This window comes from Gallus gallus, chromosome 1 (genome assembly GCF_016699485.2).
Source record: "Gallus gallus isolate bGalGal1 chromosome 1, bGalGal1.mat.broiler.GRCg7b, whole genome shotgun sequence".
Classification (NCBI taxonomy): Eukaryota; Metazoa; Chordata; class Aves; order Galliformes; family Phasianidae; genus Gallus; species Gallus gallus.
In genome coordinates, this window is record NC_052532.1 from 175,559,750 (window position 1) to 175,582,887 (window position 23,138).

The 23,138-nt window shown below is 41.4% G+C and overlaps 1 protein-coding gene across 3 annotated transcripts in view; it reads right to left on the reverse strand.

Moving 5' to 3' along the window:
* Positions 1-23,138, reverse strand: part of MTUS2 (microtubule associated tumor suppressor candidate 2) — a 270,353-nt gene that overhangs the window by 243,289 nt on the left and 3,926 nt on the right. For all 3 annotated transcript variants that reach the window (XM_417117.7, XM_046909909.1, XM_040703883.2), the window contains exon 2: positions 19,005-19,078. The gene's annotated coding sequence lies outside the window, so the exon portion shown is untranslated. The remainder of the gene's footprint in view (positions 1-19,004; positions 19,079-23,138) is intronic.

Below are 23,138 nucleotides of genomic sequence, written 5' to 3' on the forward strand. Positions count from 1 at the left end.
ACTTATCTGCACAAATACAATAGCAAAGTACTGTTTTGCCCAGCTGCCATCATTTAATAACCTTTTGTTTCCTTCTCCTAAACAGCAAAGTTTGTCTTCCAGTTTTAGAAGGAAAAATGATCTCAGCTCACTGCACCGGCACTGGGAAAGACTAAAAGCCTTGCTTTCTGAAGCTTATTCAGACAGGGATGATAAGCCAACACCTCCTCTGGGAGCTATCAGTCCCAAGGAACCAAGGTCTTTGGCTGCTGGCATGACAGGACAACCCTGAGATAATCCACAGCATGGATGATACTGAGACAGGCAGGGACCCTCAGAGTTCAATTAGACTCCAGACTGGGAAGGGGGGCATAAGAAAATCTGAGAGGGAGAAAAAAAAGGTGGAGATAAAAATCGATTGAGGGAAATAAAGCACTGTTACCAGCTGAGGGAAGTGATCACCCTGCTCTGTGTTGTGCAGCCTTATCTCAAGCGCAGGTTGCAAGTTTGGGTGCCACAAAATAAGAAGGACATAAAGCTATTAAAGAGCATCCAAAGGAGGGCTATGAAGATGGGGAAGGGTTTAGAGCACACAAGGTGCTTGGAGGGTGGCTGAGGTCCTTTGGTTCATTCAGCCCTGAGGGGAAGCCTCATCACAGCCTACAGCTTCCTTAAGGACACACATTAGGCAATGGAGCAGAGGAGCCATGCCACCACATTGTTGCCTATCTCCACCAACATCACAACTACTTCAAGCTGTGGAAGAGCACCTACAGGATTGTGAACCCCTGCAGGAGAACTGCTGTCTTCTCACCAGCAGTCAGCACTATTAGCTCAGGTTGCATGAGGAACTCTCAGACTACATCCACATCCTTATAAAATCAGACATGCCCAGAGAGCTTCCCAAGGATGAGGCCACCTCCCAAGGTACAACTGAAAGACATGGCTGCAAGCAAACCACCTAACTGGATGCCCTGAGCTCCCAAAACAAACTTGAAAAGTCACTGGGAGAAAGCTAGTTGGAACATTTATCTTTGAGCAGCTCCCAAGGGCCTGACACTGCTCTTTGTCTCTTAACACAGACAAACCCACAGTTCATCATAGTACTATAGTTGTTTGCAGAAATCCTACTGTTTCCTTCTCCATTCATCTCTGTTACACCAAAAAAAATCTGCAAGAAATAGCATGTTTGTCATGGCAGCAATACTTGAAACCCTAAAATAAATGGCTCTTGAGATATTGCTGAAGGAGGAAAACCTGAGGTTCAGAAAGATTAAAAAAGAACAGTGTGACAGCAGAAACAAAAGGGGAACTTAAATTTGATGCAAACAACTGCAACAATGCCTACCTATCAGCAGTTTGTGCCTAGAAACACCTTCTAGGCACATCTCCTGCTGTTTTCCAGGTAAAAGCTTTTTAAAAAATATTATTCATTGTTCTGATTACGTTGTTTCAGTAGACAAGAAACAACATCTCATGACATCGGTGGTAGTGCTCCAGCAACTTGCTGTAGCTTAAATTAGAGATTTCATACCCACTAAACACACATAAGGTGCACAGGGACAAGTGCAGTCAAAGGTTTGTCTGAAAAATTCACAGCGTGCAATTGGCTACTTTTCCCTCTGATCTGAAAGAAGGTAAGCTTGAAAAGAAGGTAAATGTGAAATGAGAATTTTTTTGGCAGTTTATTGAAAATAATTTTGCATAAAGCAGCTGCTCATGATTTCATTCCTACACACGTGTGCTCTGCAGGGCTTTCATAATAAGGTGAACATTTAATCACATTTTCTTTGTTGAAGGGGAGAACATTGTTGAAGTATTTATGGCTTAGTGTTTACCTTTAAAATGATGGATAAGAAAACCAGAACTGTAACAGATGGGCTTCTTTTAACTGAACACAAGTTATTATGAGCTATTTGTGGCTAGAGAACAACAAAAAGCAAATAGTATGCCTCCCCTGATACATAATACTTCACTGGAGATTCAACACCTAAACTTGTTGAAATAAAGGTGAACTGGAGTCTGGTTTCTATGTTATGCTAATACAATTTATTCTTGTGCTTTTACTTTGCAAAACTGTTTTATGAGTTGAGGGCTACTCACAAATAGGATTTCCTATACTCTAGAGTTTGGTTGCTGATTATTCTAACCGCTAAAAGCCTGTTAGGCATTTGTGATTTCTACCTCCTAGCAAGAAAAAGAGCTGTCTTGAGTACCTTATTTTTCTCAGAATAAACACTTGATAGGTCTAGCTAAGAATCTCCTTGTAAGCATGGATAAACATAACACTTATATTCCAGTACAGTTTTGAAGCAAAGAATGCTCTTACACCTGCTGACCTACCCTGAGCTCCTGTCTTGTACAAAGATCATCAAGTTGGCAAAGGAGAGGATGCCCAATTTAACCTCTTCCTAGGGAGAAACTGGTGACAAATACCAACAAACCTCGTAAGTTCACACAGCAGTAACACAGAAAAACCTTACAAAAACTTTGTTTTTGGTTAATAAAACCAAAAAGGAATATGCCCTGAAGAACCATGTAAGTATGAAATTAGACAAAACCTCTACGACCCCAAGAAACACACAAGCAGCAGCAACAGCACTAGAAGAACTAAAAGGCTTTATTCACCTGGTAAGAACTTGTGAAATGTGACACAGGTGAGACACAATTTAAAGGGTTTTTGTAATCACAGCATCTAGAAAAACATCAGCACTGACTTGCAAGCTAAAATGACTATTTCTGAAGCATGCTTAATCATCATTTGTCTAATATGACAGCATCCAAGTAACACAACTGTCTACTACAAAGCAACAAGCTAAGATGACCATCAGAAGCGGTTTTCCTCTGATATCAGTACATATAATTCCCACTACAGAATAACAACTCTCAGGAAGAGAAAGCCCAACTGGCTAATGTTTTGTTGTTTGGTGGTTTTGGTTTTTTTTTTTTAGCATCAAATAGAAACCAGGATTTTTTAAATGTAAACCAATTGGCTGTTTGTAGGGTCTACTAGATTGAGGCCTTAGAGATGAACATCCTCCTAGAGTTGAAAACCTGTCACAGAAGATGGCTTCAGACAACACAAGGTTCAGAAATATTCCCGTTTCTCCACACATATTCATCTCTAACTTTTTGGAGGACACTGCCAACAAGGACTAACTTTCTGCTTGCCATTTACCATACTCAGATGCTCACTGCTGGTATTTTATACTTGGATTGTCTTTCTATAAAGAAAGTTGAAAACCTTTTTCATAGCAGTTGTCATCAGATCAGGCAAGGCCCATCTCAACTCTGACTCTGATCACAGCATGAACACAATACTTCAGAGGGCAATCTAAAAATGATGCAGTAGACATACAAGGATTAAACACTCGCCCCACCACAGATCTAGCCATTAGAAACGGAATGAGCTCTCAGAAGTATGTAAACTAACAGCACACATGAGCATATCCTAAATAACCAGAGCATGGATATGTGCCATGCCTCCCTTTGTAACTTCTTGGCTAATTTCAAGAAACTTTAAAGGAAAAAAAAATTGAGTTCTCACAAGTTCTGTGCAAGTCAATGAGCAGGGAGAAGAGAGCTCTATAAAGACAGACTGAAAGAAGGCTGTAAAGTAAGCTTTAATTTCATATGACAACAGAAAGCCTCCACGGGAAAGAGATCTTCCTTAATGATGGGAAAGCTATAACTGAAATAAGATGTTATGAGGCACCAAGGAATTCATCTCTTCATCAAGGTTTATCTCTCATGGTGACAGCCTGTTGCCTAACAGGGTGCAGCTGTGACTGATGTTTCTCCAGCTATTACAGCCCTCCTGCATGAGGCTTCTGATAAAGGAAGGTTTAGTATAACCCAGTTTAAAAGTAAACTAATTGTGAGGAAAACCCAATGGAAACCAAGCTTCATTATTTCTACTGATGATTTTGTGATCATTAGCATAATTATATGGGCTTCAAAACTTCAATTAAAAAAATACCAGTGCTAATTCTGCTCTGACTTTTGGTAGATGTCACTTCACATACAGTCATAGCAGTACGTGAAAGGGATTCATTTTTTCAGAATCACCTTGGATTTCCAACTGTGAGCTATAGAGAATTCTCCATTGCTTGAATTAGAAAGGAGGGAGAACTAGAGGACCTAATATTCAAATAAGTTCCTCAAAGTTGTCTGACTCCAGTCAGTTAAGAAGCTTATTCCTTCTTCCCTTATTTTGGCTGGCATTCTTACTTGGACATGATGCATATGCTGTATTTAAGAAAAGCTTTATAAATACTGGTAACTTCGCATAAGAACTCTCATTTACAAGCATGGGGCTTTTTGCCCTACTTCCAGCTTTAAGGGCCAGTAACTCAAACACAGGGCAAGTAGTCAAACAGAAGCAAAGATGGGAGCTGCCCTGGCAAAAGGTCATGAATCACCAGTAACAGATCTCTGGTGAGAACCAGAATTGCCAAACACCAAGAGATATTATTGCCATTTCTACAGATGCTAAAACTAAGACATCCCTAAAAAAAACCAACAATCACAGTTCAATCATATCTAACAGTGTAGATAATCTCCTGAAAGACTGGTTTCCCGTTCCTGTTACTGGTATCTAATGCACACACAGCTACTTATACAGTTACAGGAGTTGAAGGGACTGTTCTAGTAACTAGATTCAGCCTCCAGCCATGCTTAGTATCAATTAAATATTTCCAGATGCCTGAGCAGAGCCAGTCCAAAAAAGTACCCATGCAATTAACGAGTGCCACGCATTTTCTTCAGTGCACACGAAAATGGGTCAGCAACATTTTCAAGCATGCACATGATCCTGCCCTGGGGAAGAGAAGTATAAAAGATGTCTTGAAATGCCTTCCAGCTCTCTTATGAGTCTACAACGCACACCAGTGAGGTAAAGCCTGTGTTGAACAGTACCTATTTCTAACATACCGTGGACCATTTCCCCTACCTCTTTGAAACCTTCTCTTGGTTTCCTGGATTTTACTTCCTCTTCAGCCCTCCAAACCCTATCTCTGTCTACTCATCCCTTAGTTTCCTTCCAGTTTTCTCTCAATTGTTCTCCTTACTCTTAGTTTCATGCCTTTCCTTCTATATTTCTACTTAGCTTTAAATCATGCTTGCAGTCATACTGTACTGATGTTTTCTTACATAATTTAATGAAACAGTGATAAGTACCATTTTAAGACACAGTTGATTCTGCCAAGGGTTCTTACATAATTAGTTTAAATTAGTTAAGATAGACCTGTAACACCTGTAATAGATACTATTTTACTCATTATACCTGCTGTGGCATATCATCATGCCCAAAGACACTGACACTAACAGCTCACCAGTGAGAGTGGTTCAGTTTCATCAGCCTTAGCGAGTCAGATATTTTTAATTCATTTCAGCACAATTCCCTGCAGGCAGGGCCAGTGCTTTTGTAATGGTGTGTGTCATTCTGGGCACCCTCCTGCAATCTGCAGAGCCTAGCCATGCCAGCAGCAGCCTACTAAATGATCAGTTAGAAGCAAGAATAAAGAGCTAAAGCTGTGCTAATTCAATGTCTTCATGTATCCGGGAAAGGAGACATTAGTCACCATGCTAGCAGCATCTCCTAAATATTAAAAGGACCGTAGCATACACAAATCAATGCTCCACTTACTGCTGATATTTTAATAAGAGGATTACATATTGTGCATAATCAGATGTTTTCATATTCACTCTTCCACATATCCCAGACAGTTCTCTCCGGCCACTCAGCAGAGCAACACTCCGGAGGAGCTCTAAGAATATAAAAGTTACCATGAAGCAGAAGGCTGAGTTATGCCAAATATGTGGGAAGCTGACTGCTCAACAGTCTCCTCTTACAGTCTGAATCTGTTTCACAGAGCAGCTATTTTATTACTGCAACAACACAAGGCTGCATAAACCTTCCACCTTACTCTGATGATAATATCCATACATTTAATTGCACTCACAGAAGAGAGATGATCTCTTAGTGACTATGGATGAAGGAGTGGTGCATACGACAGGGCTTGCACACTAAGCAGCAAGGCCCAGAGAATGGAAACCACTGGCAATAGAAACCAGTCAGCTTCTCCAGAGAAGAGAAACTGTTTACAGCTTTAAGCTCACTCCACAAAGGCAAAGAGGAATTTCTGACTTGCTCTGTCCTATTTTGTCATAAAGGCATATGTCATAAAGCAGACCAGATCCACTCACAGCTCAGCTGGATGCCCAATGCATTTAGAGGTGCTCAGGAAATAGATTTTTTTTTTTTTTTACAATGCCCTCAGATCACATGCAAGCAACCCCATGTCCTGCAACAGGCAGCTTCAGCTCAGGGGAAATTTTATACCCAATAGAAAAGATTCAAGGACCATCATATCTGTATGTCCTGCACTTCCTTCAGGACACAGTCCTGTCAAAGATCTACAGGTGCATTTATTCCCTAAAATTAGTGCAGCTCCCCTGGCTGATCAAATGGCCACAGCAGTTTTCAAATCTCCACTAGCTAAGGAGATCTGCAGGAACACAGTTCAGTCCAGCTTAAAGGATACTGCAACAGTAATAATTACTCCAAATGTCATTTGCTTTGCTAGAAACCAGCAAGCCAGGACAAAATCTAAATTCCTTTAGGAACATTTACAAGAAGGAAATAAAATTCCTTCAGGATTTTATAGTCCTCAGGAAACAGACTGTATTACCAATACGATAAAACAATGAAGATTCAATAGCCTCAATCCACTCAGACCACATTATGCAACTTGTACATATTTGAAGACTGTGTTCCCAATCAATTCAAGATGCCTTTGAAGCCTCTGGCAAATTCATATATTTAGAGAAAAAAATTCTGAAACTGCAACTGTAAGATATGAAGAACACTCATTTTCACTGATGAATACAAGATGATGGTAAGGAGAAATGGCATCCATATGAAACTTGCAGAGGACTTAAAGGAGGACTAATTCTGGCAAGATATCCCAGGATCAATCTTGCAACATGCAAGATAGGAAAAGCCAGTAAACCTCTTGATAAGTCCTAGTTCTCAGAGTGGAAGGTCACATTTTGCATCATTATTCTGCATTTTAAAAGCCTACTTTAGGCACTACACATGAAAACATGCTATTCCAAAGCAACAAAGACAGGTACCCATAGCTGAACACTATACAAATCAGGTATAACACCACCGTAAATTGCTGGTGCTGCCTCAGTGGAAAGTGTGAGAAGATAACAAAGCACCAAGCAGTTCTCTTTTGTGCTTGTGCCCAATATTCTGTTGGAATGCTTAGTCATTAAAGCCCAAAATGCAAAAAAAAAAATCAATTGATAAAGTTCACTTAAATTATTCATCTTTGAAAAGAGATGAGGCATTCCCAGGAAAGGCTTATATCAAAAGGTAGAAAAACAGAATTTCTTTAAAAACTTTTCCAAGTAGTTTTCTGCAAAATTAGAAAAAAACAAAGTTAAATCTGACCCATTGTTACTGAAGAAGCACTAATGTTATTACACAAGAAGTTTGTTATTTGTTTTTCTTTTAGACCATTATCCACAATAATCACTGACACCTCACTTTATCAGTTGACAGTCCCTGGAGATTTTAGCAATGAAGTGTAACAAAAATGCTGCAAGAGGCACAGAGGGGGTTGATGAGAGGCAAACCAGCCAACAATGATTCTGTAACAAATATACAGTTTTTAGCAAAGATGTGAAGACAAGCACTTTCTACTTTCTTGATCAGAGAAGGGAGGCAGAGGAAGAGGTTGGTACAGATCAACAGTAAGGAATGCAGTAAGGAATTGGAAACAGTCGTTTTTTCAAGCAAAGAAGCTGGAGAAAAAAAGAGGAAGGAAGTGTGTCAAGCAAGGAAGAGTCTAAGACTCAATAGTTGTCAAAAGCAACCCTGTCATTCTTGCAAAGGACAAAAAAAGTTACATATTTCCCACAGATTTTTAGCCTGAAAGATAAAAAGAAAACAGAAACAGGAAATTGGCTGGAAAGCTGAGAGGCTGTTGGAAACCTGGGCTGAAAAAGCCCCCAGGGTATAGGATACAGCCAGACCAGGAGGGACAGGGAGGAACTGCTGGGACAGTCACAGCCACAGCGACAATCAATGCTTGTTTTTTCTCCACTCACAGTAAGTTTATTCTCTATCAACTAAATGACAGAGGAAAATAAGTTTAGCGCAAAGAAATTCATCATACTTTGGGTAGAGTCTGGTATGAGAGGAAAGCTTGAGCTCCTTCACCTGCTCCCTCCTCCCCATAAAACTTTACCTACCTCCTCCACTGTTTGCAGTATTAGGAACACCATCCCTTTTCAAAGTTTCACTGAGTATTATCAGCAGTCCCCAGAGCACTAATTTATATCCTGTTAGTGTTACATGGGAATTAAATTAACAGATGCCAAGCCAATTGCCTAGGAAAGTTTAGCAGAGTAGTCTTTGAAATTCAGTATGAGTGGAACACGGATTCACAGCAAAAATAGAATAATGCAGGTTTCTTTTAGAAGCATGAAATGTTCACAGTTCACTGTGTTCTATTCTAATTTATAATGGCACAGATCTCTAAATACATCAAATATTAATATTGCCCTTATGAGTGAACACTGAGAAACACACATTCTAAAACAAGATGTACGCTTAAGGAAACACAGGTTCTCTGTTCATAAAATTCTCAACACAAGTAAAATATACATTAACATCCAAATATATTCTTCAAGAATATTTCAGAGATTTTATTTAAAATAAAAAAAGTTAAATTCATTTATGAAGCAGTCTGAGTCTATCCTTCAGAGAAATCTTTATACATAACTATTCCTATTGGGAATACTGTTTGGGTCGACAAGAAGGCATAAGCAATCAAGTTAAGTCTGGTAAGTTTGTGGGGTTTTTGTGTGCACACTGGTTTTTCTCCTCTTCTGATAGAGAAAATCATTTTGAAGGACAGTATCTCAGTACTTGGTGATGTAATACGAAGACACTGCAGAAAAAAGTTAAGAAGAAGAAAAGTTTCCCAGAAAAAAAAACACTCAATGGTTCTCAGCTACTTTAGTGATTGATCCCAGCAGAGGAACACTGACAGTTACTGCAACACAACCTCAGTAGACAAAATCAGACAGGAATTATTTGAATGCTATGAGAAATAAAAACTACAAATGCCAGATCATGATCCCATTTATTATCAGCAGGAGAGATAACCTGCCCAAATTTACTTACTTGTATTTGCTTTGATGATTTTTTACAACTAGAAGAAATTTAAGAATTATGAGTCACTGTCCCTCCTCCAAACTTCATAATTAAAGATTAAATAGCTTTGTTAAGTGTTAGTTTAGCCTCTGAGAGCATCTGCATTAGCCACCAACTGACCTCAGACTGTAGAGATTAGAATAGTTATATGTAAATAGCACATATGTAAATCAGACAGTGAAGAAAATCATTGGATAGCTGAAGATCTGCAAGAGAAATAAGAGTAACACTACCATGAAATAAGAAACTACCAGAAAACCTGAACACGAGGAAAACAGCATGCACAAGCCACAAGCTCTCCAGCAACATGGGCTAGACAAAAATGAGAAGAACCAAGCATCCAGATCTGTGAGCACACTCCTACCACATCCCGGCTGGAGGGGCAACGCGCCTCCTTGCTGCACTGACTGCATCGTTTTCAGCCCTGAAAGCAAGTGAGATGCAATGCCAGCACAGGGTCCCAACATACCCCCAAAGTCCTTGAATTGGATGAGAAAGGGTCCCCTGCCATCCTGCACTGTGCAGGCACAGTACAGAGAGAACAAGGATGTAGGTAAAGAAAACACCAAGAAAGTCTGCAGAGACCTACAGACTACAGTGCTGGATTTGGCACAGCTGATGTGCCAGCAGTATTCAGACCAGCTAACAGTAAGGGATTCTTGTGCTTTAGCATTAATAACTTGTTTGTGACTACTATAAAGCTGCATGAGATGCAACATTTCTTCAAAATTCTCACCCTTGCTGGGGGCCAACATGCATCACTCGATGTATTTCTTCTCCAGAACGATCACAACTTCAAAGCCCTGTGTGGAAGTGTCTGTATCAGCAAGATCAATAGTGCTCCTTTTTATCTATCAGAAGCCTCTAGCTCCACAGTTACTACTTCAGCATATATAAGAGATTAGCAGGATATAAAGGGATCAGCTCCAGCTTGATGTGTTAAGACACTGGAAAAAAATCAAACAGGAGGGCCACTGACTCCAAATGACTTCACAGTTTGAGATTTAAAAAGAGCAGGTTTCCCACCATAACATCTTCTGAACATATCAATATTTACTCTAAAGCATTACATCACTCACCTTGTTTCTTAATTCTTGACATCAAACAGAAACCCAACCTGCAATAAAATAGACACTATCACCTACAGTGACCACCTAGCAGAGGGTTGAAAGGACTCTTGATTTTCTGGAGTGTGGTTCAGTGGATTCACCTGCTGAAGATTTTATATTGCCTAACGCTAAGGATTTGCACTTATAATGAGTTAGCTTTAAAATGGACAGAATACTGCTTTGGTAGGAGGTGTGTGTGCCAGACGACCTCTTGGCTCTGGCAGGAACAGCCCCTTCACCCAGCAGCACCTGCTAGCTCTCATCTGGACAGAGGCTCTAGGATTTGGGAAAGGGAAGGTTACTCCCAGCTAGAAAAATGCAGCATCCATTTGCAGTCAGCTCCCACCTTGCACTGGGTCTTAAGTGGAATAATTCAGAAGTCAGCTCCCACTGAGAAATCATTTTCATTCCTAAAAAAGTACTTTCTCCTCTATATATTTAACCTTATTAAAAGCACAATTCCCCCTACAGTCTTTCAGAGAGGCACAGTCTAGCATTACAAGACAAAGAGGACTGCCAATTAAGATATGACTTCTTTAAGTACTCTGGCAACGCCCCAGCATGGCCCAGGGGACCTCTTGCACTAGGGACCACTCTCAGCAGCACCATGGACAAGGCCAGATCAGGTTCGGCTCCCACAAGCACATTCCAACGCTGATATCCATCACCACCCCAGCAAGTTTTAGCACTCTCAACATGACTTCTTGCTGACCCCGTGTGCCCACAACACAGACACTCAGCTTCACATTGTAAAAAGCACTCTCATGCTCAGCATATTTCACAAGATTCAAAGAGGAAAAACGCACACAGTGTAATAGTGATGTTTCACAGGGCACTGTATGGGTCTCAGAAGAGACCCTGAGAGGAGTAGACTGGGGTGCACTGAGCAGTGCAAACACATCACCCTTGCTACATACCCAGCCCTCATTAAGCTGTGCGGACATCTAATGAGATCTGATGAGCCACTCACATTTGTAGGTGGCAACATGATTCTGAGACTACATGAAGTTTTGATTAAAAGCATTTAGGAACCTATCAATGTGGTGATAAAAGGACAAAGAATAAAAAGAACTAAGATGAAAAACTGAAACAGAGGAACCACACCACTGCAGCTTACACTGGACAAGAACAGAATACAAGTAACAAGTGACAGCGTCAACTAAAATGACAACTATTAGTCCTTGCCACATTTGAGTCACAATTTGCATTAAGGGCCAAAAAAAAAAAAAGGCTTTCTAGTTTTAACAACTCAGGAATTCTACTAAAAAACTTGACTCCTTGATAGGGCTCTCAGATATTTCTCCATGACCCCACACATCAGCAACTCAGAGTGGTGACCTCAGAAAATAAACAAAAAAAGTGTTTCATATTGTGACAGTTGTATTTGGACTTGTTTAGAGCTGCATATGACTCCAATTGAGAAACTCTCCTCAGATGTGTGATTTTATCTGGTAGGCATCCAATCTTAGAAACCCTAAAGTACCACACATACGTCTCTATTAGATCTGTCTCTATTACATATAGAAGCATAACAGGCTTTGGATGGAGTCCTGGAATACATAACTTGTTGTCCTCAAGAAAAACAACACTGAAAAAAAGTGAAGTTAAGCAAGAAGTAGTTTTGGTGATTCAGAGGACCTGCCAAGAAGAACAGACCTCAATTGCTTTCTTTTTAAAACACATACTTGTAAATTAAGAAGCATTGCAAGATTAGGCATCTGTCCAATCCTTTTTATCATTTACTGTATTATGCTAATGAGGATGCTGTTTCTTTAATTATCATTCGCAGGAAAATTGCATTCAGTCCCTTGATCTTCTTAAAACCATCCCAGTACTTGAATCCCCATAGGCTTTTAATCACACTGCTCCAGCATGAAGCTCTGCGTTTAAGAAAAAACTCTTCTCAAAACTGGTTCACTGAGAAAGTTTAAATTGTTTTCTCTCATCTGAGCTGTATCTTCCACCACTTGGCAGCTTAGAAGGAAGAGCTAAAAGACTCAAATATTAGCTTACACACCCAATGCAGCCTAATGCTGAAACCTATTATACTGCCTATCTAACAGACACTAAACACCAGAATTTGTTCAAAGTAGAGACAAGTGAGCTAAAAAATAACTTAATGTTGTCCTGTGACACTTCACAGTAGAATTCAGTAAATCCTATTAAAAGAGGCACTTACAATACACACATTATCAACTGCCAGTGTATGTTACTCCTATGTAAAATAACCCATACACAACATTCAGGGGTATTTGCTATTAAATGGCTTTACCCATATTGTATCAGAGTGACTCCCGGTTCTCCTGATGGAGATGCATGTAACAGAAGCCTGGCTAGGTGGGAGCCCAAGCCCCTCTTCCACGTGCAAATTTACCCTGTTCTGGCAGTGAACACCCCACACCTGCCATCACCCTACAGCATTCCCAGACCCTTGTGATGCCAGAACTCAGCAAAGCCATGCATGCACACAAGGCTATGGATCCTGCAGTTCCATCTACCCACCAAAGAAATGGACCTGGACCTATCAGGGCAACTTCATGGCATGCCTTTCACCTTTCCTCAGCATGAGAAGAAGCACTGGCCCAAAGACTTAATGATTAAGCCTGTCTTTTCTGGAAAACAGCATCTCCTGAACAGTCTCCGGATTAAACCTCCAAGGAAGGCTCCGGATCCTCAGCATTCACAGGAGGTTATTGACATTTCTTAGGCTGAGCTTTTGTTGTTTGCTACACAGCAGTTGGGAGGAAGTGGCAGTCTGCCTGGGGGTAGGAAGGCTCTTCAGGGGAATCTGGACAGGCTGGATTACTGGGCTGAGGCCAACTGCATTAAAGTTCAACAGGACCAAGTGCCGGGTTCTGCACTGTGGCCACAACAACCCCAGGCAGTGCCACATGCTTCAGGCAGATTGGCTGGAAGACTTTACAGAAGAAAAGGATCTTGGGGTGTTGATCAATGCTCAGCTGAACACGAGCCAGCAGTGTGCTCAGGTGGCTAAGAAAGTCAGTGGCATCCTGGCTTGTATCAGAAACTGTGTTGCCAGAAGAGGCAGTGAGGTGATCCTCCCTCTGTACTCAGCTCTGGTGAGGCCACACCCTGAGTATTTTCAGGTTCGAGCCCCTCACACAAGAAAGGCAGCAAGGCCCAGGAGCATGTTAAGAGAAGGAAGACAAAGCCAGTGAGGCATCTGGAACACAAGACTTATGAGGAGCAGCTGGGAGAACTGGGATTGATCAGTCTGAAGAAGGCTTAGAGAGACCTTATTGCTGTCTACAACTGCCGGAAAGGAGGTTGTGACAGGCTGAGGTCAGCCTCTTCTACTGCATAACTAGCACATAGAATGAGAAGGAAAGACCTCAAGTTGCACCAGAAGAGGTTCAAGTTGGATATTAGGAAAGTTTATTCCCCAGAAGTGTGGTCAGGCACTGGAATGGGCTTCCCAGGAAGGTGCTGGAGTCACCATCCCTGGAGGTGTTCAAGAAACATTTCGATATTGCACTGCGGGATATGGTTTAGTGGAAGAATAGTGGTGGTAGGTGGACAGATGGACTAGCTGATCTGAGGTATTTTCCAACCTTGGTCATTCTATGAACTGAACAAAATGTATACATCTGATACAGTGTATCCATTTAGAGCTTAATTGCAGTGTAAATAAGAGCATAATTAGCAGATAAGAGCATGCTGTGCTCTTACCCTGCAGTGAAACTGAAAAACACTGGATTTTCTTAAAGCTAAGATACAAACTACATTAACATCTTGAAGTATTTACAAACTAGTATGCTGACATCTCATTTATCTATTTTGCCATAAAATTGGCTTATACATGATTAATTATGAAAAATAAGCACAGCATGCTTTCATGCTCTTTACTTTGAAATCAAGGTCACACTTTGTTTTGAAATTCAGAAAAACAGTATGAATAATGTAATTATCATATCAGAAGATTCTTTGCAAGTAACTTTATATTTAAACTAGGGACTAGTGAAATAGTTTCTATTGTCATTGCAGATGGATCATTCCATAGCCCTTCTCTGTATCTTTTATTTCATGTCTTACCTGTTGTACTGAAAGCATGCTGTGAAGTAGGATCACTCATAACTAAGCCACAAGACGCCAAATAAAAGAACTACTCTTGCCCCAAAGCATTTACAAGCAGGTTCCTCTTTGGTGGACTGGATCCCGTTTGGGATGCTGCACTTACATAATACATGGATGGAGTTGTTATCCATGGGAATCTGGTAACTTCCATAATTCATTTGAATACATTCACTAAGCCATTCTGCAAATTCTCTGCTGTAGACACTCAGCTACCACAGCACCTTCATGCTAAGCACAGTTTAACACAGAGATGCAAATCTTTCTCATGCAGTCGGTTCACATGAGATGGTCTCATTAATCTCCTTACAAACCCTCACCAGGCAAGGTACGGGACAGCTCTGATAGCAACTCTGTTGACACATCACTTATTTCAAATAGTGAAAAGCCAATTTCTATATGTACATTGCTTCAACCTGGCAAATGATTAAAATTCTGAGAAGCAACCACTTAGTAAGATTATACTAGTGTTTCACAAGTGAAAAACTTTTGACCTCAGCTACTGCCCTTTCCCTCCATTGCTGTATGGAGTCGGCCCCAAAGCCAACCACAGCATGAACTCCATCTCATGAGGTTCAGGTCTCTTTTCTCTCACTGTGCCATTGCAGAACCACAGCCTGCAAAGGTCATATACACTGTGAGCTGCACACTGCACATGTCAGACAAACAAGGGCCTTCCCATGTCATTATGCATTGTCAAAGCATTTGTGACTTGTACACTGCAGCACTGACAACAGAAGGCAGTGCTTTGCCAGTATTGTTGATATTTGAATAGCTTATTTTTATTTCTTAAAGGGCAAACAATACTTGCTTACAACTGCAATGGCTGGGCTCACAATTTCAACAGAATTCCCTTCTTAAAAGGAAGCTTACTTCTATTAAAGGTTAAAATGGTAACAGTAAACTATGGTAAGAACCATGGTTTGGTGCTAAAACCAATGGTGGAGTATAGTGCTAAAAAAAACACCACACTTATGTAGGAGTAAGTGTGCATAAGATAAAGCCATGAACATCACATGTACAAGCAAAGCAGAATCTGGACTGCTAGCAAAAAACAAAATGAGATGAGGACAAGGTCTGCTAGAAATCCATCAAGTGAGGTAAGAGAACAGTTAAGATGTGGGAGTATCTCCAGATAATGTTATATTGGACTTCTGCTGGATACAGGTGAACCATTACGCTAGGGATACTTTATAACCTGTCAAAATACAAAAATCACTGTGCCACAGTCATGAAAGAAAGCTTTTTCAGTTAAATAATCCGGGTTAATTAATGTAACAGCAGCAGCAAATAAACCTTTAAAACAAACGCACAGCGCATAACAGATGGGCAAAAGGGGCACTGATAACAATGAATACAAATTACCACTGCATAAATGCAAGTGCTGGAAGAAAAAAATAGAGCTTTGGTAAGGTTTCTAACAACAGGATCACCACCCTAAATATAACAAGCATTCCAATGGAAGATTTCAGTAACTTCAATAGTTCCAAATAAAAACTACCCAACAATTCAGGAAAAGCAAATTTGACTACTTCTGCTTTGTGTTCAGAAAGATGCAGGATGCTATATTCACATCTCAGTGACAATGACATACCTTCCATGCTATCAGTAATTGAAAGATGTAAACAGCCACACAATTAAAAACCTGCGCATGGCAGCAAAGGGCAGATGTGCCAGTAAGTTCCCTGATGCAATGACTGCTGTTAACAACTGGAAAGGGTTAAAAATGGAAGTATTTAAAAAGGTTAAGGGATAACTGAAGCGATGATCAAACCATCAGACTGGCATCAGTAGTTTGCAGCATCAGGGAAAGGTTATCATGGGACACAATCAATAAGGCATTGAAAGACAGTGGCACAATCAACACCAATCAACGCAGCTCTATGGAAAATTGGCTTTGGCATGTAAATCTCATCTTTCTACACAGTTACATCATCATTTAATAATGGCAGTTTAGTGCGAAATTAGGAACAATAACATTAGCACACTATACATTAAAGTCATATTGCACGAAAACTTGAGTTAAAAGATTGACCATTCCTCAACACATCTCATAGTAAAATAAGTTTGAAGTTGCTAATGGAATGGAGAGTCAGCTTCTTAGAAAACAGATACCTTATCGGTCCAGCAGGACAAACAAGGTACAACATTAAGAAGCTGAAGAGAGCTGCAGACTGCTTCCAAGAGTAAGGCTCATTATTCACTGCAACAATTTACCTGTAACATGGCAGATTTGTTACTACTGACACCCTTTACGTCAAGAACTTGATCTCTTTCTGGAAGATTTGCTGAACAAAGGGAAAAAAAAAAATCTAAGGATGATTCCTGGTATATCCAGCATTTCTTCAACCCACACAGAGTGGGTAGAAAGAACAATATTCATGTGAGCCCCTCTGGCCTTTCAATTTCTAAGTCTAGGGAACAATGACCCAGACATTATTAATCCCTCTGGAATTTAATGCAATAAGTGAATCATGTTTAATCCATCTGATACAGTGTAAGATGGCTTCAGTATTTTTATGAGATTTCAATGGTAATCCAGTGTTAAATTACTGGATGACTTAAAATATCGTCAAATTGCTTCACTGCATTTCTGGTTATTGCTGAAAGCAGCAAAAACCTACTCTTCTTTGAAGCAGATGTAAATTATCAACCATTTGATCCACAACTTCCCAAGCAGAACACTTCAACCTACTCCTTAAAAATCTTTTTTTTAATACTGCTATCAGAACAGCATTTTAATGATGTGTCAGGATACCTCCCATCAGACACAGCTATGAGGGTAACGCACTGCAAGTTCACACAAAGATCACTTGAACAAGGTTATGCTTCTGAATAAACTGCATCTTCCCACTCAGAGCTCAAAGATCTGCATGAGATAAGTGAAAAGCACATTACATCCTACAAATACACGTTATTTGGTCCTGCCTCTTCAAAAGAGAGGAGCACAGGAGTTAGAAATGGGCCAGCAAACTATCCTTCCAGGTTTGCAGGAAGCACTCAAATTACAGACAGTCCCCTACATTTCTTGCTCTGTTTGACTTCTAATTCTGGCAGCATTTTCTTCATTTACAGCCAACTGCTTTAGCTACAGGGTTTGTCACAAGCAGAGTATTTCTAACAATCATTACATAAAGCAAACCCACTTCAAGACTCCTAAGGTTTTTCTGCCTATCTAATGGCCTTTAATTTCTAACTGCCTAGCCATAAGGAATCAAAGTGTCTAACTACTTCTTATAGGCCTTACTCTGAATATTAGAGACATGTCCTCTTCCTCTTTGATCTGACTGATAACAGCAAGTACTCAATACCTGATACTGATACATAATGAAAAGGAACACTTTAATGAGACATATTGGAGACAACTACTAAGAAATAACTTGCTCTGCTCTTTCTTTGAATTTGATATAGCTTTTTTTGTATTTCTCACCCAAGCACCAGAGCCCTTGATTTCTCTGCTCCTGTAATTTCTGACCTCAGACTGATATCACAGAGGTGTCATCCATGAGTGACTCCTCACCATGCTGCATGGTGGAGCTGTTCCTGTGCACTTACTGCTGGGATCTTGGACATCTCCCAGGGCCAGCTGCTCTTACCAGACCTTTCTGATTCCAGGCCAGACCAGGTTCAGGTCTCTCTAAAGTATAGGAAAATGCTTATGCAGGATCACCAAATCTTTGCCAGCCAGGCTACTTTATCACTTAGGGAGCAGGCTCAGACCTGCTCAAAGTTGCTGTGAGCCTGCTGTAAAACCAGGCACAGAATGAGATCACAAAACACAACTTCATCCCATCATGACACGGTCACTGCAGAGTAAGACCTCAGCTTTTATTTGGTCAAAGTGAAGCTACCTCTGTCTGGGCCAAAGCCAGCGCTGCACCTTGCCTGACTGAGGATCAGCTGCAAGGGAGTCACAAGGCTTTGGGGTCATTTCCATCATGTTACTCGGGGGGGGGGGGGCACTATAAATCATGAAGCCAATGTCCCCAGCCTAATGGCAAACACTGCCCTGCAACTTGTCAGCATAGCTATCAATATTTTTTTTCCCCCAGATATAACATCATTACTGACCTTCCAGAAACCTCAGCAAGCAACATTATTGTTCACAATGACTGAGCACAACTTCCCGCCTCTATAACATGCCTTACAGGATCCATCTCCCAGTCTACAGAAGGACTACACCTTTCCCACTGTTCCAAACATACATCCAACTTCAAATATTGTTGCATCTTTAAAAGATTTGATAGTTCAAAGAACACACACAAAGGAAGTCACCATATTTAGTTTAGATACATGATATACTAGTTTAGTTTCACGTTGTCAATACTGACTATACCCATGAAACAATTCAAAAACATTAGGAAAGCAAAGGTCTGTTTATGTTTTATAATTCCTCCATGCAAAAGCCTCATGGTTTGCTTTGAAGTCACCTTTATCTGCATTGTTTATAAAATTGTTGGAGGGTATTTTCTTTTTGTTGGACAGAATAGCACTAATGTAATAAAATCAAATAAAACTTGCAAAGAGTTCTTTGGTGGCAAACATTTATGAACACATCAGACAAATAAAACCAACATAGAAGATAATCTTACCCAGAACGCTGGAAAAACAAATTTTACTTCCATTGGTGATAGTTTGCCTTAGAAGACAGTCCCAGGGTGGAAACCTTTAAAAAAAAGGAACAAAAGGCTCATCAGAATTAGTGTAGGTAACAAAGGCAAACACCAAATCTTTTGTAAACACTGCTAAAGATTAAACATCCTGCACTTTTGATTGCGCTCCTGCCTCAATTTCCTGCCATTAACTCACAGATAGGTTGGTCCCTGTTAAAAGTGACTGAAATCAAGCAACCAGGCAACACACCTACTCTGAAGAACGGGGAAGAGAATACAGAGCTTTGAAATGAACTCTGCATTTTCTGTTCCTCTTCCTCTGAAAGAGCTTTACAGAAAGTCAGTGCTCTTATGTCAAATTTAGGTACCCAAGCTAAAGGGGGAAGCACAGATTAAGCCTAGTCAGGTTTTGATGTATTCACAGAGATCCTTGTTTTTAAGGGATTCTGCACTATCAGGCACACACTATGTGGCTACATGGCACCTTAACATATGCTACCTTTTGATGAAATAAGGGTGATGCTTTGCTAGCCATGGAAATTAAGCTGAGTTTGTTTCCAATGGTATTGCTCAGAAAGAGTAGGAAGGGAAAGAGTGGAAACAAAGGTGAGGAAGATCATCCAGAAGCCACACAGAAGGAGCTTCTCTCATAAGTCAAGAGAAAACTGCCAGAGTGGTAATTATGGTATCAAAGATGACAGGCTGAGACTGAGAAGGAAGGAGACAGCCCTTAGCCCAGGATACACTTTCACAGGGGACAAAAGGTGCCCAAGTCAAGCTAAAAGAATCGAAGACGAAACTAGAAGAGGAACTTCCAAGCAGCGCAGATTAGACCACAAGACAGACAAGCTGGAAAAGCTTTTTCTTTTAATATTGAAGTGATACATATTTGTGTTATGAGAGAAAAGAGGCAGGAGAGATTACAGTGAAGAAAGACAAATACAAGAAGAGGGATGTGACTACAGAACAAGGAAAGTAGCTAGAGAAAAGACTGATGACAGGAAAAGAAGGAAAGAAAGAGGAAGGAGAGCACAGGAAAAAAAGGGGAAGTCATTTTACAGTTTTTTTTTTCCTTGAGGTAAAGATTAAGTGGAGAAAAGTTGGATGAAAACCTAGAAGATACTTGAAGATGAAGATGCAGATGGGATGTTAAGAAAGATTTAATAAAATAGTAGTCTTTAAACATTTGATTCACATGCAATTCCTGGCTACCACTCTTGATTCATTTCAGTGTGGTAAAGTCCCTAATCCAAAGGAACCCAAAGCAAAGCTTGCACTAGTTACTGAAGTATAAATTTCACTGTAATGAATTCTAAGTATGTTCTATTTCCCTCCCACCCTCCTTACCCCAGCAAGACAGGCTGCTTCTCTTCAAATAACTCAGTTAAGTTGCACATTCAGCCTCATTAGCTTCCATCCCCATCTCCCTGCAGTTTTAATTAGATAGGTCTCTTTGTGCACAGTTACCTTGATTCTTCACCTAAACAATCCCACAACATTGTTTTATGTTCTATCATTCTTAACACGCTCCTAATTACAGCAGAGGCAGCCAGCACTGCCAGAACACAGCACCCCTTGAACAAGCCTAGTGGTCACAGTGTAAGAAGGGCATAAAACTATTAGAGAGCATCCAAAGGAGGGCTACAGAGATGGGGAAGGTGTGGAGGGCAAGGTGTGTGAGGAGCAGCTGAGGCCCCTGGTGTGCTCAGCCCAGAGCAGAGCAGGCTGAGGGGAGGCCTGATGGCGGCTGCAGCTCCTCACAGGCAGCGGAGGGGCAGCGCTGAGCTCTGCTCTCTGTGACAGCGACAGGGCCCGAGGGAACGGCATGGAGCTGCGTCAGGGGAGGGGCGGCTGGGGGTGAGGGAAAGGGTCTGCGCCAGAGGGCGGTGGGCATGGAACAGCCTGCCCAGGGCAGTGGGCATGGGCCTAAAGCAGCTGGAGTTCAAGGAGTATTTGGACAGTGCTCTCCAACATACAGATTGGATTTGGGGTGGTGCTGTGGATCCAGGGGTTGGACTTGGTGATCCTTGTGGGTCCCTTTGAACCCTTTGAATATTCTGTGATCCTATGAAAAATCCCAAGTTTATCTGCTTCCAGGTGGAAATGGAGTTAAAGGCTGATGTTTCAGAAGGATACAAAGGGAAGCAGCGAGAATGCACTCCGCTCATAAAGAAAAAGACAGAACCTTAAGGGCATGATTTCTGCTTCAGCCCCTGTTCGCACTCCATTAGTGGAAACAAAACCTGCAACCCCAGCAAACGTCTGTGGGACCCCCTCAGAGCAGAGGGCCACTGCTCCTGGCCTCCGCAGGAGCTCAGCACTGCTGTCAGCCATTCCTGGCTGCCCAGGGTCAGCACAGATCCCAGCCGTGGGGATTTATGTAAGAGACACGTCGCTCACAGCTCCTCTCAAATCCCAAAGACATTGCTGTTATGTAATGGGAACAATCAAGCCAGGCAGCTTTTCAGAGATTTGATACTCCAACTGCTGAGCAGCTAAAAATGAACGCTCTGCGTTTGTCAGGCACGGCGTTGTTTCCGCTCAAATCAGGTTAACCTTAACGCTACTGCAGCTCAGTGCCAGTGACTCGTCTCCCTCCTCGCCCAAGGCAGAGCTCCAGAGAGGTGAAACAGAGCAATATCTGCTCACCTTCCACCAGGTCCTCAGTAAGGTCCTGGTAACTGAGCTTAACGGAGCTCAGTAACTTGTGACCTGAGCTTCAGGGCTTCTGCTTCAACACCCACGTCTGGCTGGCTCTGACATTAAAGGATGACTCACATGGACAAAGGCAATGGACCTGGGCTTCGTTGCACTGACTGGATGGTGACTGCGAACCTCTCGGGCTCCTGGGTTTTGATCAACAAAAATACAAGCACATCTAGCAGTCGTCTTAAGTTATCACAGTAAATTCCAATAGTAATGCACACAAATTTGCATTATATAACCATGCATCTATATCATGCTATTTAAGAAAACATGGTCGTTAGCAAGATCCACTGTTTCCACCCCATCCGTAAGCCGCTCAGTGCTCTTCATACATGTCGTATCACTACCAGGCATGGGCTGATGCATCTTTTTCTAGAAGTCCTAGCTGGCAATTTGAAACTGCTGCCATGCAAGATTAGCACTTTACCCAGTCTGATTTTTTCCTGGGGAGACCTAAGAGCAGCCTTTCAATAACGAAAGGGGGGGCTTTTAGAAGGAATATGACAGACTCTTAAGCAGGGTCTATGGTGACAGGACAAGGGGAAATGGTTTCAAATGAAAAGAGGGGAGATTTAGACTGGATTATTATTTATTTCTATAATCAGGGTGGTGAGGTATGGCACAGGTTGCCCAGAGAGGTGATGGATGCCCCATCCCTAGAGACACTCAAGGTCAGGCTGGATGTGGCTCTGAGCAATGTGATTAAGCTGTCGTGTCCCAGTTTACTGCAGGGAGTTGGACTACATGGCCTTTAAGAGTCCCTTCCAACTCAAATGATTCTATGACTTCAGTTTATAAACTTCTCTTGCAGCTTTCAGATGTTAAAGACTTTTCCACCTCTTTAAATAACCAAATGCATTCAGAGCATCTAAGATCTGAAAGAGGATAGAGAAGCACTCTTCTCTCATGGATATTTCATCTCCTGTACATTCTCCTAGCCTTTCAACTTGTTCCCTCTTCAAAGAGGGGTGCTATTTCAGTGCCCACACTGCATGCTTGTATCACTCTTCATAGCCTTAAACCCCAAACAACACATTCAGACTGCGATCATGAAACAGCAATCCTGTCCAACCCCCTGGCTCCTGGATTCAGCTGTATTCCCTACCTGTGCAGGCAGTGGTTTGAACTCACCAGGTCTCAGATAGACTTCCAGAGGCTGTTTTAGTACTGTTCCCATTGTTAAAGCCTTCCTCTGTCCTATCACACCAACAGCTAAGCAACCTTTCATCATAACAGCAAGATGAGAGCCTCAGACCCAACAGGCTGGTACACAAGGACACATGCAACAAGAGCATGGCTCTGCTAAGCCATGTACTCAGTGTCTCCTGTGAGCCCAGCATCCTGCCAGCTTTCCCTGTGCACAGCACATCATGACTCCTCCTAGCATTCTGTCATGAACAAATTACA